The sequence below is a fragment of the Neovison vison genome, chromosome 1, assembly GCF_020171115.1.
Source record: "Neovison vison isolate M4711 chromosome 1, ASM_NN_V1, whole genome shotgun sequence".
NCBI lineage: Eukaryota > Metazoa > Chordata > Mammalia > Carnivora > Mustelidae > Neogale > Neogale vison.
Genome location: NC_058091.1, coordinates 237,253,504 through 237,271,430, shown reverse-complemented (window position 1 = coordinate 237,271,430; position 17,927 = coordinate 237,253,504). Strand labels below are relative to the sequence as shown.

At 44.9% G+C, this 17,927-nt stretch overlaps 1 long non-coding RNA gene across 1 annotated transcript in view; it reads left to right on the top strand.

The window, feature by feature from the left end:
- Positions 1-217: 217 nt before the first annotated feature.
- The window catches only part of LOC122901385, a 42,373-nt gene continuing 24,663 nt past the window's right edge, over positions 218-17,927 (top strand). The window contains exon 1 of the long non-coding RNA XR_006383469.1: positions 218-271. This is a non-coding gene — a long non-coding RNA (uncharacterized LOC122901385). The remainder of the gene's footprint in view (positions 272-17,927) is intronic.

Genomic DNA, 17,927 nt, shown 5'->3' with positions numbered 1-17,927 from the left:
TCCGTTCGCAATTCTATGAATGGGTGGGCACAAGAGACCCCGCACGCGCATGCGCCGCGCTCCTTTTTTTATGAATGGGGGGCCGGAAAAGAACTTAACCCCTGATTGCTGGGGCTGACTGTAGCTCCTCCAGAGGCCGTCGTTCTTTTACAAAAAGGGGTGGAGGTTGTTGTTGCCTTTTTTTTTTTCCCCCAATGAATGGAGGGCGGCGGCGACTGCTGCAGCTGGCTCAGCTGAGCGGGCTGTACCCCCTCCCAGCCTGCGAGAGGAGGTAACGGCCACCTTCACGCCACTGCGGGCTTGGGCAGGAACCGTCAGTGTCGTTGGGGGTTGGGGGGCACTGTGGCCTCTGAATCCTGGGCCGAGTGCTGGGTGGGGAGAACTCACATAGATCTAGGGATCTCGATCTGCCGCAGGGGTGGGGGGCGGGGCGGGAGACGGGAAGACCCCCTGCAGGGGGCCTTATCTTTCTCTAGCCTAGGGGTGTTGGAGGGAGGGGTCGTGAAGCCGCGCTTACCAAAAATTAAGAAAATGTTAAATGTCCACAGCAAGGAAGGGCTTTGTGGGGGTTGCTTGAATGAATCCGATTCTTCCCTTGAGTAAGTACAGACCACCCCACCCCCACTTCACCATTTCTTGGGTGTGGACAGCGACAGGGCGGAAGCCTCGTCCATCTCCAGTACCCCTTGCCCCCAGGCCAACGCTGGCTACTCAGCTAGAGGCCGGGCTCAAGCCTCGAAGTGCCAAGTCCTACCCCCCACCCCCGCCATATCCCACTGTGATATTCTCAGCGCCTTTGCGCCTGCCGGCCTCAGGCTGCCCTGACTAGCTGCTTCCCTCTCCATCCCTTAGCGTTTCCCAACTCTCACGGGACGCGGGCCGGAGGAGCTACAGTCCAGCGAAGGCCACGCCCCTTTGGTGCAGTGGGAGTCTATTCCCATTGACCCCCATCAGCTGGCTACCCTCGGAGGGACGCGGGAACAGCCCAGAATTAGCCAGGTGGATGGGTGGAGCCGGCCGAGCAGAGGATGCTGCTGGTGTAGCCATAGGATTAAATAACAACAGGGTTCTTGAGCTGCGGAGGAAATAGAAACGGCCAAGGATCCTTTCTTTGCAGTTAATGATGCTGTGTGGGGTGGGGGCTGTCGCATCAGCCCAGCTGTTGAGAAGAAAAGCCCTCGCCATTAGGCCCTGCTCCGGGAAGGCCCAGAGCCCTCACAACAGTAGCAGGCCCAGCCCGGCAAGGAACGGAGGAGACTGTGGGGGGCTGGGGGAGGGTGGAGAGTGGGGTGAGGTGGATGGCTTTGATGCCTGAGTAAGAGCTAGGCCAGGGCCTAAATCCCCCCTAAGTCTGTCTTGCTGGTGTTCTGGCTTGACCGGGAGGTTGTGAGCTGTCTTTTTCTTTCTACACCACTGAAGGACTGGGCTTGGCTGTTGTCAGAGGAGCCAATGAAAGGCTTTCAGTCCAGGTCTGAGGTCTGGTCTTGGGCTGGAGCTGGGTCTAGGGCTCTGGGGATGGGCCATGAGGGGGTATTTTGCAAATCTGGACCAGAATTCGAGGTCACAGAGTCTCAGTCTAAAATGTCTTCTTGCTACTCAAAGGTACCTTTGCAGCGTGATTTACTTACTTAGATCCTGGGGGCAGAGCCCCCCTCCCACCCGCTCAGCACTGCAGTCTTTAAAGCGAAAAGAAAAACTCTTTACTAGGACAGTTGTTTAGGACCGACCTTTGCTGGTCTTGAATTCAGTGTCATTCTCGTTTGTCAGATGTAGAAAGAAATTGAGGGCAAGAGTCCTATACCTGCTCAATGAAAGACCTAGTAAATGTAGAGCTGATTTTCTCAGATCTTTGCAACCTAATTCTCGCTACTTTGCTACCACCCCTTCTCAGCATCACAAACGCAAAACTTGTTTTTTGTTAAGTCATTTAAGCACACTGAACAAGGGAAGTTGGAGTAGTAATTTTTGCAGCCAGTGCTCACTCTGGGACTTGCTTGAACAATTAAAAGGATGGCAGTAAATACATCCTTTCTAAACTATCAAAAGAAAGCAGGATGGTGGTGATAGTGTGTGTTTGCTGTCCTGTTTCCTTAATTTGGAGGAATTAGTCAAGAGACAGATGGGGTTCCATTCCTGGTCTTTTCTTAGCTTTCTGAAGGATGAGGTGAAGAAACCACAGCCCTGGTGATATGGTGAGAGGATGGAGGAGCCTCCAGCCCTGGGCTGGGCAGAGCCCCTGATTTGTAAGTGGAGTGTGATTCAGAGTGTCTGGGAGGTAAATAAGGATTATATTCTGCCTCTCCTTGGAACCTAAAGAGAGGTTTGGGGCAGATGTTACAAGAAATGTGTTCATTCATTCATTCATGCATTTGCATATTATTCTGAGTAGGAGTCTGCCCTGACTCTGGGGACTCAGTGGTAAGAGACAGATAGTGTTCCCTGCCCTTGTGAAGCTCACAATCTTGAGGAGACAGGCAGACTGAGCAATTTGAGGCTATGATAAGTGTTGGGAGAGGGACTGTGTTGAGACCTGAAATCTGAGAAGCGGTGAGCCTGAGGGAGGAGATAAGTTGGGCTGAGGGAGCCTGGTGGAAGCCCTTTGTGGGGAAGACCTGACGTGGAAGTGCAGACAGTAGGCCTCTGCGGCCACAGCTTGGCAAACAAGGTGGAAGTTGGCCTGGTGAGGAGTTCATATACTATCCTCTTAAGGCTTTTAAGCAGCATCATGACCCATTCTGTTTTGTGTTCTAAACCTCTGTAGCAGCCCAGAGGCCAGTGGCTAGGGGTGAGGGGGACAGAGTGAAAGGTGACAGGGGAATGCATGATGTTTGGTCCTGGCAGGCTGAAGGTGCCAAATTTGTTCTTTTGGATTGGGTGGCCAGTAGGCCTTGCATTTTTTTCTCTTCTACTTCATCTGACTTTGTTTACTCCTAAGGGACTGTCTCCTACCCAGGTATAACTTTTCTGCTAGAGGCAGATCCTAAGGGCCCTGCGTTCTTGCTTGTGCTAATTACAGTCCTCTCACCCCCACGTCAATGTAAACATTTTCAACCCTACCAGATCATGGCCAGGGGAGGAGAGTGGCTTCACTTCTGGGCTTGGCCCTCTTATTAAGCCCCTGGCCTTGCCAAGACCTGGAAGTTGAGTTAGTGGGAGTTAGGAGAGGCAGGAATTCCAATTCAATGGCAGACATTCATGGAGCACTTGCTATGTACCATGCCTGTGCTCAGCATGTTTTCATATGTACTGTTGCTTTAAAAAACTGTATTCTGGGTCTTACCCTCCTTCTTTGTCAGATAAGAGGTCAGAGGCTATGTTTTAACTATTTAATTCCACCAAAAATTATTATGCACTTCCTGTGAGTCAGGCACAGTGCCAGGTGTTGGGGTTATAGTGATAAAAGAAGCAGACACAATTTTTGCCTTTATAGAGCTCTCAGTCAGTGGTAAGGGGGCCAGGGCAGGGTGGGGGGTGGGGTGTGCTTTCCCCTATAATCTTCCATCAGTGCCCTCATTCATTTCTATATTCACTTGACATTTCTCAGCCTTATTGCACGTACTAAGCACTGGAAACCAAGCCCCTTAACCCAAACAGATTACCTGCTTCCCCTGTAGTCAAGTAAGGGACAGAAGACATTAAACAAACAATTGATGGAAGACTGATTTAATTACAGTTAACATCAGTGATGCAATAGAGAGTGCAGAGAGCAAAGTAGAGGGACAGAACCTAGGGGCTTTGGAGAAGTTTTCCTGCAGCTCAGATCTGCAGAATGCAGTCTCTGTCAAGCTCAGTGGCAGAAGGCTCAGACGCAGAAAGAAGTCTCAAGGACTGTTAGAGTAACTGAAGATAGGTTGGGGTACCCTAGTCCTTGAGGAAGGGATGGTATGTCAGGCCTGAGTTAGAGCCCTGCTCTGGCCCTAGCTCCTAGGCTTTCTGGCTCAGTGTGTTCATTTGTTTCAGTTTTGAAGGCTAATACCTTGAAAGACAGATGTGCAGATACTGAGCACAGACTGCTGAGGTTCAGTCCTACCCTTACAAGCCTTGAACAAGTGATCCAAACTTCATGTATCTCAGTTTCCCCCTCTATAATATGAAAACTAACAGTAGTGCTTACCACAGAGGGTTGAGTGGAACTTGAATGGAAAAATGTACATAAAGCCCTTAGAACAGCGTCTGGCAAATTGCAAACACCAAATCTGCATTTAGGGATTATTCAACATACTCGGCCATTTTGGTGCAAGGAATGAGTTAGAATTTTTTTTTTTTAAAGATTTATTTATTTATTTATTTGACAGACAGAGATTACAAGTAGGCAGAGAGGCAGGCAGAGAGAGGGGAGGAAGCAGGCTCCCCGCTGAGCAGAGAGCCCAATGGGGGACTCCATCCCAGGACCTTGGGATCATGACCTGAGCCGAAGGCAGAGGCTTTAGCCCACTGAGCTACCCAGGCGCCCCATGAGTTAGAATTTTAAGAGGAGTCCATTTCATGGGGATGTATCAAAACCTCAGAAAGAAAAATAACCTAAACTGTGCACAATGTTTTCATTGTTAATAAACAGTTAAAACAGTAATACTGTGGCTGTCATCACTGACTTAACTAGTACAGTTTTGCAGAACAAAATTATGGTATTTTCAGCTGTGTGGCTCAGTATCTTAAATAGTTCACCCAGGAGTTGCTTTTAACATGGCCAAAATTGATGCTTGAACTTCCACGGTAGCACATGTGTGATATAATGCTGAATGTATACTGCATGATGATTCTGTTCTATTAAGCACTTGGTGACTTTGCATAATTCTTAATCTCTTCAAGCCTCCATTGTAAAAAAGGCGATGATGGCACAGTATCTGCTTCAGAGAGTTGTGAGCACTAAAGGTGATGTGTTTCAAGTAACTTAGCTCAGAACCAAGTGCATAGAGATCTTTGTGGTCCTTGAATTAACCTGTGTGACAGGATTATTTTAAGATTTTAAGTTGGTTGTGATAATACAGGTCTCTGGTTTCCTTTGCCCCATTTTTCCTACAAGACCCTTGATTTTCACTGTTTGCTGAGCAGGGCAGTAGAATTGTATGAGAAAAAAGCATTCCAGAAGACCTCACGTAATCCAAGAACAAATGTCCTTTCTGAATGACAGTTGTGCTTCTGGCCACATTTTCTTCCCTGACATCCATTGATGCCACTTCATTGGTCATTTATTCGTTTTCTCATCATTCAACCAATGGTATGATGAATGTGAAGGTATGAATGTGAAGTCAGATTTGCATGCTATCAGTTTTGGCTACCGAGTCAAGATTTTCGTGAATATACTTCTGTGGCACAAGAATATATTCTTGTGAATATATTTCAGATTTGCCATTGTTCAAAGTCACATAAAATGCAAGCACACTGTTCATTTCAGGTGTGGGAGCTAAATCAAAAGCAACCTTTGAGAGTAATGAACAGAAAGAGAAGGGAAAAAATGCCCAAGAATAGCCCCCTTGGTCCTTGCTTGCAAATCACAGAAATTCCCTAGTAACATTGAAAAATCAGGTGATATAGTAGTTAGCAAGTTCTGGCTTTAGGAATAAACAGACTTAGACTTTGTCCAAAGTAATTGGACACTTAATTATTGATGGATCTCAGGTGAGATCCTTTACACCCTCAATCATATCTATATAACGGGCATGATGATTTATTCTTACTCTGTACAATGGTTCACGTAAATACCTCATAAATGCTTCAGTCCCTCATATAACAGAATGGGCACCCTGGGAAAACACAGGGACAAGGAATGAATGAATGTCTAGACTTGGGGGTTCAGCAACTTTCTGAAGGTCCCTTTTGCTTCAGGAGAGCAATAGGGACTGTGTCCTTTCTGAATGACAGTTGTGCTTCTGGCCACCTTTTCTTCCCTGACATCCATTGATGCCACTTCATTGGTCATTTATTCGTTTTCTCATCATTCAACCAATATTTAAACACTTTCCAAGTCCCAGGTGCCATGCCAGTCCCTGAGAATACAAGAGTAAAGAAATTTTAGGAATCCGCTGTTCTAATACAGCTTAGCCTATCTAATGGGGGGTGGGGGGGCGCAGATAATCAAAAATAAACACCCAAATAATAATAATTTTAGATGTTGGTTAAATCTACAAAAGTAATAACAAAGGGATGTGACTATGGTTGGGGGATGGAGCTGGCCCCTTTAGGGAGGATGGGGAAAGCCTCTCTGGGCAGTCTGAAGGCTGAGGAGCTAGAGTCATGGAAATACCTAGGAAGGAGGGCGGCTTGAGTGCAGACACTAGGGCAAGCGAGAACGGATGTGTTTCAGGAACACTGACACCTTGGGCCCAAGGCTGGAGTTGCTCATCTCTGCTTTAGGTATTCTGGCTTCCTCCAGCTGACTTGCATCATACTGGGGCTGGCTCAGGCGGTGGACTCTGGAGTACACAGCCAAATGCACCAGCCTCAGGCCCTGGGGGAGAATTTACAACCATCCTGAGCCTGTTTACCACCTGCCAGGGAGTCCTTGGAAGGCATAGGCTCTTTCTCAAAACCACTTTTTACGGAGCTGTGTACAAAGCAATTCAACCAGATAAGATTTTTTTTCCTTAAGTAATCTTTTTTTTAAAAGTATAACATATTAATTAAACTCATGAAATTGCCGATATGCGGCCATTCTCACGTACAAAGACGGCAATTTTATGCAATTCAACATAAATTTCATGTGATTCAGCATTGCATAAATCAAGTGTACAACTCAGTAAAATTTTCCCAAAATGAACACAACTATGGAATTAGGGACAGGTCAAGAAAGAAAACACTACCAGTGTTCTGGAAGCCACATTCATGCTCTTCCCATCCCCAACCACCACCATACCCCACCTCTACCCACAATAGTAATCACTATCTTGACTTTTAGGATGATCTTTCTATAAATGGAATTGTATAGGAGATAACCTTTTTTTGTGTAAGATTCTTCCATGTGGTTGATTATAGTTAAAGTTTCTTTTTCATTGCTGTCTACTATTTTGCTACATAATTGTACTGCAGTGTATTTATTCATACTACTTTTGATGAATATATATATTGTTTCCAGTGTTTACTTTTTTTTAAGATTTCATATTATTTTTTGACACAAAGAGCACAAGCTGGGGGTAGGGGCAGAGGGAGAGGGACAAGCAGACTCCCCGGTGAGCCCAGGCCCTGCGTGGGAGTTGATCCCAGGGCTCGATTCCAGGACCCTGATATCATGACCTGAGCTGAAGTCAGATGCTTAACTGACTAAGCCAGCCAGGTGCCCCTCCAGTGTTTACTTTAAAAAATGCTCTTTCTTGGGACACCTGGGTGGCTCAGTTGATTAAACCACTGCCTTTGCCTCGGGTCTGATCCCAGGGTCCTGGGATCGAGTCCCACATTGGGCTCCTTGCTCAGCAGGGAGCCTGCTTCTCTCTCTGCCTCTGCCTGCCACTCTGCCTGCTTGTGCTCTCTCTCACTCTCTCTGACAAATAAATAAAATCTTTAAAAAAAAAAAAAAAAAGAATGCTTTTTCTTGGGGGACCTGGCTGGCTCAGTGGGCAGAGCATGTGACTCTTAACCTTTTGGTCCTGAGTTTGAACCTCACGTTGGGCGTGGAGTCTACACAAAGAGAATAAATAAATAAATAAATTTTAAAAAAGAATACTGCTGGCTCAGTTGGTGGAGCATGTGACTCATGATCTTGGGGGTGTGAGTTTGAGCCCCATGTTGGATATAGAGATGACTTAAAATCTTAAAAGAATGTTGCTTCTGTTAATAATTCTGTACATGACTTTTGTTGAACACGTTTCTGTATCTGTGGATATACACTGAGGACTGGTTTGGCTTCAGTGAGTACTCCCAATTATCTCACGTGGTTGTAGTAATTCACACTCTGTACTGCTTTGTTATGTTTCCTTGCTGCCTAGCTCTTGGGCCAGGTTCTATGCAAAGAATGAATAGAGGGGAGGGGCACCTGGGTGGCACAGTTTGTTAAGAGTCTGACTCTTTTGGTTTCTGCTCAGGTTGTGATCTCAGGGCTGTGCGATTGAGCCCCAGACGGGGCTTTGTTCTCAGCACGGAGTCGGCTTGAGCTTCTCTTTCCCCCTGTCCCTGCCCCTCCTGCTCTCACGCAAGCACTCTCTCTCTCTCCCTAAAATAAATAAATCTTTAAAAAAAAAAAAAAAGAATGAATAGAGGGGAGATAATCATGACATGATTCGTGGAATGAGTCTCAATTTGTGTAGTGATTAAAAGCACAAGTGGGTTTGGGGCGCCTGGGTGGCTCAGTGGGTTAAGCCGCTGCCTTCGGCTCAGGTCATGATCTCAGGGTCCTGGAATCGAGTCCCGCCTCGGGCTCTCTGCTCAGCAGGGAGCCTGCTTCTCTCTCTCTCTGCCTGCCTCTCTGTCTACTTGTGATCTCTCTGTCAAATAAATAAATAAAATCTTTAAAAATAAAATAAAATAAAATAAAAGCACAAGTGGGTTCAGTTGTTACTCAGCACCTCTCTTTACCTCCCATCTCTGTGACCTTGGGCAAGTTACCCAATATCACTTCATCTGTAAAATTGGTTAAGCACAGTAGTTCTTATCTCACAGAGTCTTTTACCCATTCCTTTACTTGAGAAACATTTGTGGAATGCCTCTTGTGTGCTGCTCTGTTCTGGACACTGAGAATTCAGGGGTGAACAGGACAGACGAGGCTTTGGTCATGGAATATATGTTCTAGTTAGAGGAGGCAGATAATAATGAAGCAGATAATTAAGATAATTTCAGATAGTGATACAAGCTATAGAGGCAGTAAAATAGGGTGCTCTGACCAAGTGATGGGGGGAGGGTCGTAGGGGAGTCAGGGTGGTAGTGACTGAGATAGGACCCGGATTACCAGAAAAAGGCAGTGGTGGGTGGCTCTGAGGGAAGAGCACTCCGTGCAGAGGGGTCAGCTGTGCCAAGGCCATGAGGTAGGAACAAGTTTGGTGTACGTGAGTTGCAGAAAGAAGGTTGATCCTGCTGGAGCTAACTGACTGATGGGTGAGCTGCTTGGAATACAGCAGCGGAAGTAGGCAGGGGCTAGGTGGTACAGGGCCTTGAAGGCTAAGGAGTCTGTGTTTTATTTTACTGTTTTTTAATTTTTAAATTATTTTTTTAAAGACTTATTTGAGAGAGAGAGAGAGTAAGTGGTCGGTGGAGGGAGGGACAGAGAGAGAGAGAGAGAGAGAGAGGGAGAGGGGATCCCAACCAGAATCTGCTGAGCACAGAGCCCAATGCGGGGCTTGATCGTAAGGATTCTAAGATCCTGATCAAGCCGAAATCAAGAGTTGGAGGCTTATCGAGTCCCGCATCGGGCTCTCTGCTCAGCAGGGAGCCTGCTTCCCTATCTCTCTCTCTCTGCCTGCCTCTTCATCTACTTGTAATTTCTCTCTGTCAAATCAATAAATAAAATCTTTAAAAAAAAAAAAAAGAGTTGGAGGCTTAATCAACTGAGCCACTGCAGGTGCCCCCTCCCCTTTTAAAGGTTTTATTTATTTTTTTTTTTTAAAAGGATTTTATTTATTTATTTGACAGAGATCACAAGTAGGCAGGGGTGGGGGGTTTGGGGGGGGGGGGTAGCAGGCTCCCTGCCGAGCAGAGAGCCCAATGTGGGGCTCGATCCCAGGACCCTGGGATCATGACCCAAGCCTAAGGCAGAGGCTTTAACCCACTGAGCCACCTAGGCGCCCCTTAAGGTTTTACTTTTAAGTAATCTCTGCACCCTAGATGGGGCTCAAACTCACAACACCAAGATCGAGTTGCACACTCCGCTAAGTCATGGCTCTCCACATTTTATATTAGTAACAGTGGAGATCATTAAAGAGTCTTTTTAAAAAATTTTTTTAAAAAGATTTTATTTATTTATTATTTTACAGAGATCACAAGTAGTCAGAGAGGCAGGCAGGGCAGGGGTGGGGGAAGCAGGCTCCCTGCTGAGCAGAGAGCCTGATGCGGGGCTTGATCCCAGAACCCTGAGATCATGACCTGAGCCGAAGGCAGAGGTTTAACTACTGAGCCACCCAGGTGCCTCTCATTGAAGAGTCTTAAGCAGGAGACCACCATGAACTAATTTACTTGAAGATTAAAAGAGATTTTTTATACATAACACGGGTGTGTGTGTGTGTGTGTGTGTGTGTGTGTATGTGTGTGTGTGTATATTTAGCACAGAGCCTGGCATAGAATGATATTTAGTAAGTATTAGTAGCTGCTACTGCTATTATTATTATTGATACTCTTAAAGAATCTAAAAATTTTCATCCTGTGAGGATCAGGAATCCAAGGCATTGAGCCATTACCATCCATGTATAAAGTCAATCAAATGAGGGAACAGGATTGTAAATTTTATTAATCTAAGGAAATGCTTTCCGTTGTCCCTTCCGCAAATGGGAATTTTAAGAGAGAGGATTTTTCTGTGGTTAGCAATTGTTTGAAGCCAACCAAACTCAGCTCCTTCAGCTGCATTTTGCCAAAATGCCCAGAGTTCAGTCATTTGGATTCCCCTGGCTGTGGCCCTGTCCACCATTTAGGGTCCTTGGAAAGGCTTCATGGTTGATCGCTAATCCTTCTGCCATTGCGCTGAGTCTGATGGGTCAAGAATGGGAAGGCGTTTCCTGTCCTTCACCTTGAGTGTCCATCGGGTTTACCAAGATGCTGTCCACTGCCTTGGCTTGGAGGCTTTCCTACTATGTTCTTGCCATATGAACAGCCCAGGGAATGTTTTTATGCTCAGGAAACGCTTTTGAAGGTAGCTGAGTTTAATTTTCTCTAACACAGAGAAATGGCAAGTAAGTAATCTGTGAATGAATGAATGCAAATTGTGTGATGAAACTGGAGAAAGCTTTTTAGGGTGTTCCATACCGTAAGTAACAAGAAACACTTGTTTCTGGGCAAAGTGCCTTTCTCTTAGTGAGGATGTTTTCATTCCTTTATTTGTCAGTATTGCTTAAGCTTCTGCTAGGCACTGGGTGCCAGGCACTGCACAGATGTGGGTATGAAGAGTGCCGTTCTTACCCTTAGAGAGCTTCCAGTCTAGGGAGACATACAGTCATCAAAAACTGCACCAATATGAATACAAAGTGACGCCAGTGATCAGTGCTCTGCGGGAGAGGTATCAATGCCCTGAATGTATATAATGAAGGCTGGGGCTTTGGGGAAGTTCCTCTAGTATCTAGTGATACCTGAGCTCAGCCCAAAAGGATGTCTGGTGATAAGTGGGTTTGGAGGGTGGAGTAAGAAGTCTTCCAGGCCGAGAACAGCACACACAAAGGTCCTGAGATGGGAGGGAGCCAGCATGGTGAACCCGAGGATGTAAGAGAAAGCCACTGTGACTGAAGGATTGACAATCCAGTGGATTCTGGGCCTGGAAACAGCTAGAGATAGGGGAGAGGGGACAGATCATAGAAGTCGTTGGAGGTTCTGTTAGGATGTGCAGTTTTATCCTTCTTAAGGACCACAGGATGCTATTAAAAGTCTTGAAGCTATGGATGTTTGTGTGTGAATGTGTGTGTTAGGGACTATGTCATTCTGTCCTAGAGGTGATAAAACGGAGCCCAGTTTTTCCCAGTTCCAGAATGTCACACTATCCTTGTGATTTCCTTACAGTATGGCCACATATTTGCAAATAATTCCTTTATCAAACTCTCCTCGGATGACCACATTTATTCTGTTTGACTTTATGGGGAAATCACATTGGCTGGATGAAGCGGGAGGAAACTTTAGCAGTTACTTAAACTCACCCCCTTGTTTTACTTGTAACAAGCACATATTACTGGATTTGGGTTTCTAGCCAGCCTGCCAAGGTTTGTCTTTTCAGGGCAGAGCAGTACCTTTCAGTTTGCATGTGTTTGTATGAGAAATGAAAATTACTGAATTAGTTAGATTTCTTTCTGTCTTATTTTGTCCTATTTGTCATTTGTATGTATGTGTTGAGATTACTTTCTAGAGCAGTTTTAGATGTTTTTAAAAAGATTTTATTTATTTGATAGAGAGCAAGAGTGAGGGAGAGGGCACGAGCAGGGAAGGAAGGGACAGAGGGGCAGAGGGAGAGGGAGAAGCAGACTTCTCAAAGAGCAGGGAGCCTTATGTGGAGCTTGATCCCAGGACCCTGGGATCATGACCTGAGCTGAAGGTGGATGTTTAACTGATGGTGCCATCCAGGCCCCCTGAGCGATTTTAGATTTATAACAAAGATGAGGGCCGCCAGTTAAGCATCTGCCTTAGGCTCAGGTCATGATCCCAGGGTCCCGGAATTGAGGCCCTCCCTCTCCTTCCCACAGGTGCTATCTCTGTCTCTGTCTCTCTCAAATAAATAAATAAAATCTTAAAAAAAAAAAAAGATTTATAACAACAATGAGAGGAAAGTACAGAGATTTCCCATATACCCGCTATCCCAATACCTGCCTAGCCTCCCCTAGGTGCTGGTTTTTATTTTCGCTTTTCTTTCTACTTTCTCATCCTGTGGACTGAGGTTTGTTCGTTTGGTTGGTTGGTTGTTTTGGTGTTTTTGTTGTTGTTGTTTCCCCCCAGTCATCCCATTCTTTCTTGTTAATTGCCATGGAAGTACAGTCTCTCTATTCTTTTAGTGGATCCCCTAGATATTTAAAAATTAATCACAGTTTTTACCCTCTTAAACAATTTAATACAAGGACCTTAATTTTTTTTTTTTAAGATTTTATTTATTTGACAGAAAGACAGCAAGAGAGGGAATACAAGCAGGGGGAGTGTGGGTAAGGGAGAAGCATGTTTCCCGAGGAGCGGGGAGCCCTATGTCGGACTCCATGCCAGGACTCTGGAATCATGACCTGAGCCTAAGACAGACACGTAATGACTGAGCCCCCCAGGTGCTCCCAAGGACCTTAAATTAACTTAAATCCTTAAGTCTCTACCTACCTCCCTCTTTATATTCTGCTCTAGTTGAGTGTTTTCATTCTATCTTTCTTTAATTTTTAATTTTTTTTTTCAAGAGAGATGAGACATTGTTGTTTCTTTATATGGTCAAATTATTGTTCATTGGTGGTTTACAGAACCACTAATCTCTTTATTCACTGTTCCTTCTTATAAAAGCATCTCTCTGAGATTGCTTTCCTTCTGCCTGAAATCATCCTTTAGGATTTCCTTCAGTGTCTGTTGGTAGTAAATTACCTCAGTTTCCATTGGTTTGAAATTTACTTTCTTTCACCCTCATATTTAAATTCTTGAAAAAAATTCTCAAACAACAGTTATTTTGACTCAGGACATTGAGATAAGCTTCTGGTTCCATTGTGGCTTTGGAGAAGTCTATGGTCAGTCTAACATCAGTTTCTTTGTTATTGATCTTTATTTGTCCCAGGCCTTTGCAGTTTCACTATGATGTAAGTAGTTGTGAATATGTTTTTCTTCATCCTTTCTTGGGACTTCTGAATCCAGAGTTTGCTGTCTTACAACATTTTGGAAAAATTCTCAGCATGGCCAGCACCAGTGTGAAGCCAATGAGGTGCCTAGGGCACTAAATTTAAGGAGATCCTCACTCTTGAGCTTGTGTAAATACAGAATTGGCCCTGAGAGTGAGTGTCTAAAATACATTTTAAGCCCAGGTTCACTCTAGTCCTTGTCCTGACTCTACAAACACTCCTATTTCTTATTCTTTCCTTCATTTTCTTTGTTAAAAACAATTAAACATATATTAGACCATTTTACTCTATCCTCCGATGTCACATATGTAGTTCTTTGTATTCTTCATCCCTCTGTATCTTTCATTTTTTAGATTTCTTCAGATCCATTTTTTAGTAAATTAACTCTGCCTTTAAGAGTATCTAATCTGAGGGCTCATGGGTGGCTCAGTGGGTTAAAGCCTCTGCCTTCGGCTCAGGTCATGATCTCAGGGTCCTGGGATGGAGCCCCACATCAGGCTCTGCGCTCAGTTGGGAGCCTGCTTCCCCCTATCTCTCTGCCTGCCTCTCTGCCTACTTGTGACCCCTCTCTCTCTCTGTCAAATAAATAAATAAAATCTTAAAAAAAAAAAGTATCTAATCTGCTATTTAATTCACCGTAGTTTTAATTTTTTTTTTTTTTTCAAAATTGGCTTGGTTACTTTTTTAGTCTTTTACCCTTGGCTCATATGTTTAAGGCTCACATTTATTTTTTGAAATATGGGCAACTGAATGGGTCAGTCGATGAGGCATCCAAGTCTTGATTTCAGCTGAGCTCAGGGTCATGAGATTGAGTCCAGATCAAGCTCTGTGCTGAATATGGAGCCTGCTTAAGAGACTCTCTCTCTCCTGGGCAGTCCTGTCAGGACCCCTCTCACTCTTGAGAGCTTTTTCTGTATCTTCACTTGGTAAACTTATGTCATTTTAGTCACCCCACCCCCAAAAATCTTTCTCTCTCTCTGCTCCTCCCCGCCTTGCACCCCCCTTCCTCTCTAAAAAAAAAAAAAAAAGAAAGAAAGAAAGAAAGAAAAAAGAAAGAGGAAAAGATACACACTTACTCGTTTTTTGTACTTATTAATTTCTATGTCATATTTTTATGGATATGATTATTCAGGTTTGTTCCTGCTGATTCTCACTTATGGTATCTTGTTTTCTTTTGTGTTTTGTGGTTTTTAGGTTTAGCCCCCATTTCTTAGGATTTTATGGGCATTCTTGAATGCATTGCTTGAAATTGTAGTCCTTTAGAGAGATTTTATATTTGTTTTACCATTCCTGAGGTGCCTAGCTCTGTTGTCTTTTGGGATCCATTGGAAGTTCCTTGATTGGCTCTGTGGGAGGAAAAAGGGCAGAGTAAAAGATGATTGCATTTTTTTTTTTTAAAGATTTTATTTATTTATTTGACAGAGACAGATCACAAGTAGGCAGAGAGGCAGGCAGAGAGAGAGAGGAGGAAGGAGGCTCCCTGTTGAGCAGAGAGCCCAATGCGGGACTCGATCCCAGGACCCCAAGATCATGACCTGAGCCGAAGGCAGCGGCTTAACCCACTGAGCCACCCAGGCGCCCCGATGATTGCATATTTTTGAGTGACCAGATAGTGCTTTTAGGGATAGGAAAGTTGGGAAGAGAGCCGAGTTTATTTTTGTTTTGTGCCTCAGTTTCCTCATGGGTAAAGCAAGGTGGTTGGGCTGACCTACAAGGATTTTGTGGTTTTAGACCCCTTGAGGTTTCAGGATTGGCCAAACAATTCAGGCATAATGTCTGGTAGGCAGCTGGAATTTGGAGCTGGGATCTGGATGACAGTTCAGGTTTCAGTGTATGGATGTGTTAACCTGAGAAGGCCATTGGGAAGGGGAGGGATGATAGTTTAGGCCATGGAAGTGGATTAATAGAGGAGGATGGAATCAGGCTCCCTGCTCAGCAGGGAGTCTGCTCCTTCCTCTGTGCCTCATCCTGCTCTCATGCTCTCTCTCACTCTAACAAATAAATAAATAAAATCTTAAATAAATAACTAAATAAAGACCTTATCTCCAGGGGCGCCTGGGTGACTCATTTGAGTGTCTGGCTCTTGATTTCAGCTTGGGTCACGATCCTCAGGGTCATGAGATCAGCTCTCCATCAGGCTCTGCATTCAGCACAGACTCTGCTTGACATTCTCCCCTCCCTTCCTTGTGCTCACTCACTTTCTCTCTCTCTCTCTCTCTCTCGCTCTCTCCCTCAAATAAATAAATAAATAAATAAAATGTTTAGAAGACCCTATCTTGGGGCACCTGGGAGGCTCCGTCGGTTAAGTATCTGCCCTCTGCTTAAGTCATGATCCAGGGGTCCTGGGATGGAGTCCTTATTGGGTCTCTGCTCAGAGGGGAACATGTTTCCCCCCACACACACACTTGTGTGCTCGCTCTCTCTGTGTCTAATAAATAAATAAAATCCTTATAAAACCCTATCTCCAAATGCAGTCACATTCTGATGTGCAGGGGTTAGGACTATAACATGGATTTTGGAGGGATGCAGTTAAGCTCACAACAGAGGGCAAGAATCAGGGGCAGAGGAGAGAAACTGAAGAAGGAGAAAGGTGCTGGGAGAGAGGTAGTGAGGAACAAGAAGTGGGGAAGGGCACCTGGATTCACAGTGGGAGCAACCGAGGACTACCTGTCCAGAAGCATTTTCACCAGGGATTTGGAAATCAGGCTTTGAGGGTTTGAGGCAGAGACCAGCATGGCAAGAGAGTAGAGGCAAGGCCAAGCAGTAAGCTTTTGGTTTCAATTCTAGACACACTAGATATTCCACTGTATATTTATTGAATGAATAAATGAATTTTCTTTCCTCCTTCCTCTGATATTTCATGGTCCTAGGACTTACTGAGGTGAGGCTGCATTCTAGGACCTTGGCTCTGAGCTTATTCTTTGATGTGGCTGGGTTTTGAGGACAAAGCAGGGGGAATAGAACATCCTTTCTCTGAGGGAGGGAGAGAGAGAGAGAGAATGAATTGAGTGAACCAAATCAAACTGCATTATCAGTAAACTTCCATATCACAAGGAAGAGAACAGGGTGACGTGAGGTTGGAAAGGCCTTGGGGGTTATTTTGCAATTTTCCTGCCTGCCGTTAAGAAATGAAGAGGTTGTTCATTCATTCATTGAAAAAATTTTAATTAAGCACCTACTCTGAATCCGGCACTATGTTAGGCAAGAGGGAGATATCAATAAAGCAAGTATCAGAGGTTTATTGACACTTATGTAATCCCATATTCTTGTTAAGCACTTGGTATACCTCCTGCCTTCGAGGACAGTGTAACACAGGGACTATAATTGTTGTATTTACTTTTCTTTTTTTTTTTTTTTTTTTTAACAGATAGGGGAATGGGCTAACTGAAGCTTAAAACTGGGTCATAGAGTTCTATGTAAACAACTTGGATACATCCCAGGGGCAACTTTTTACAGCCCTAGTTTTCACCCAGGGTATGGTAAGGGGCTGGCTTGGGGTCCTGCATGAGTCAGTCTGAGCTGGGGATAAGCAATCAAAGTTCCTGCTATTCCATCCTGTCCTTGGCCTGAGCAAGGACACAGTGTAAAGGGACGGATGTCGGCTAGGATAATAATGCCGAGTCACTGCTGATGAAAGCCCTGTGTCTTCACCATCCGCCAGCTACCACCTGAAGTCTGTCTCAGCTACTGTCCTTATAGTTACACTCACATCCCTCTCAGCCCCACTGAAAACAGCTGGGATTATGTCTCATGAACCAAAAACACGTTTCCTTCCTTCTCTGGAGCTACCTCAGGACTACCTGAGAACACAGCCAGATTCTAAAATCTTACTTCCCGATGCCTGGGATTCCCCCTCCGGTTCCAGATAAAGGGAGCAACATGGGTTCTGTGAACTCTTTTCGAGTGGGATCATGAGGAAACCGTCCATTGACCTCTTTCTTCTATTTTAAAGTGAAGAGGAAGGTGGTCACACCACCAACCAGTGAGTCAGTGGGCACTGGGGACTGAAAGCTATATTTGGGTGGAGACTTGGGAGGTAAGACCAAATTTGATGAATCACCCCCAATCTAGTCTCATTTGGCAATCAGAAGCCTGAAGACTTAAGGAGTACACAGAAATATATATACAAGGATGTTCATCATGTTGTAGTAGTAACATCCTGCATGCCCATGTGTAGGGGATTGATGAAATCAACTTCAGTCACTTTTTATAAAAGAAATCTAAGGGGCACCTGGGTGGCACAGTCTGTTGGGCATCTAGTCTGTGGTTTCGGCTCTTTTTTATTTTATTTTATTTTATTTATTTATTTGACAGAGATCACAAGTAGGCAGAGAGGCAGGCAGAGAGAGAGAGGAAGAAGCAGGCTCCCACTTAGCAGAGAGCCCGATGTGGGGCTTGATCCCAGGACCCTGGGACCATGACCCGAGCCGAAGGCAGAGGCTTTAACCCACTGAGCCACCCACCCAGGCGCCCCTCGGCTATTTGTAATCTGGTAGTGGTGGGATTGAGCTCCACATC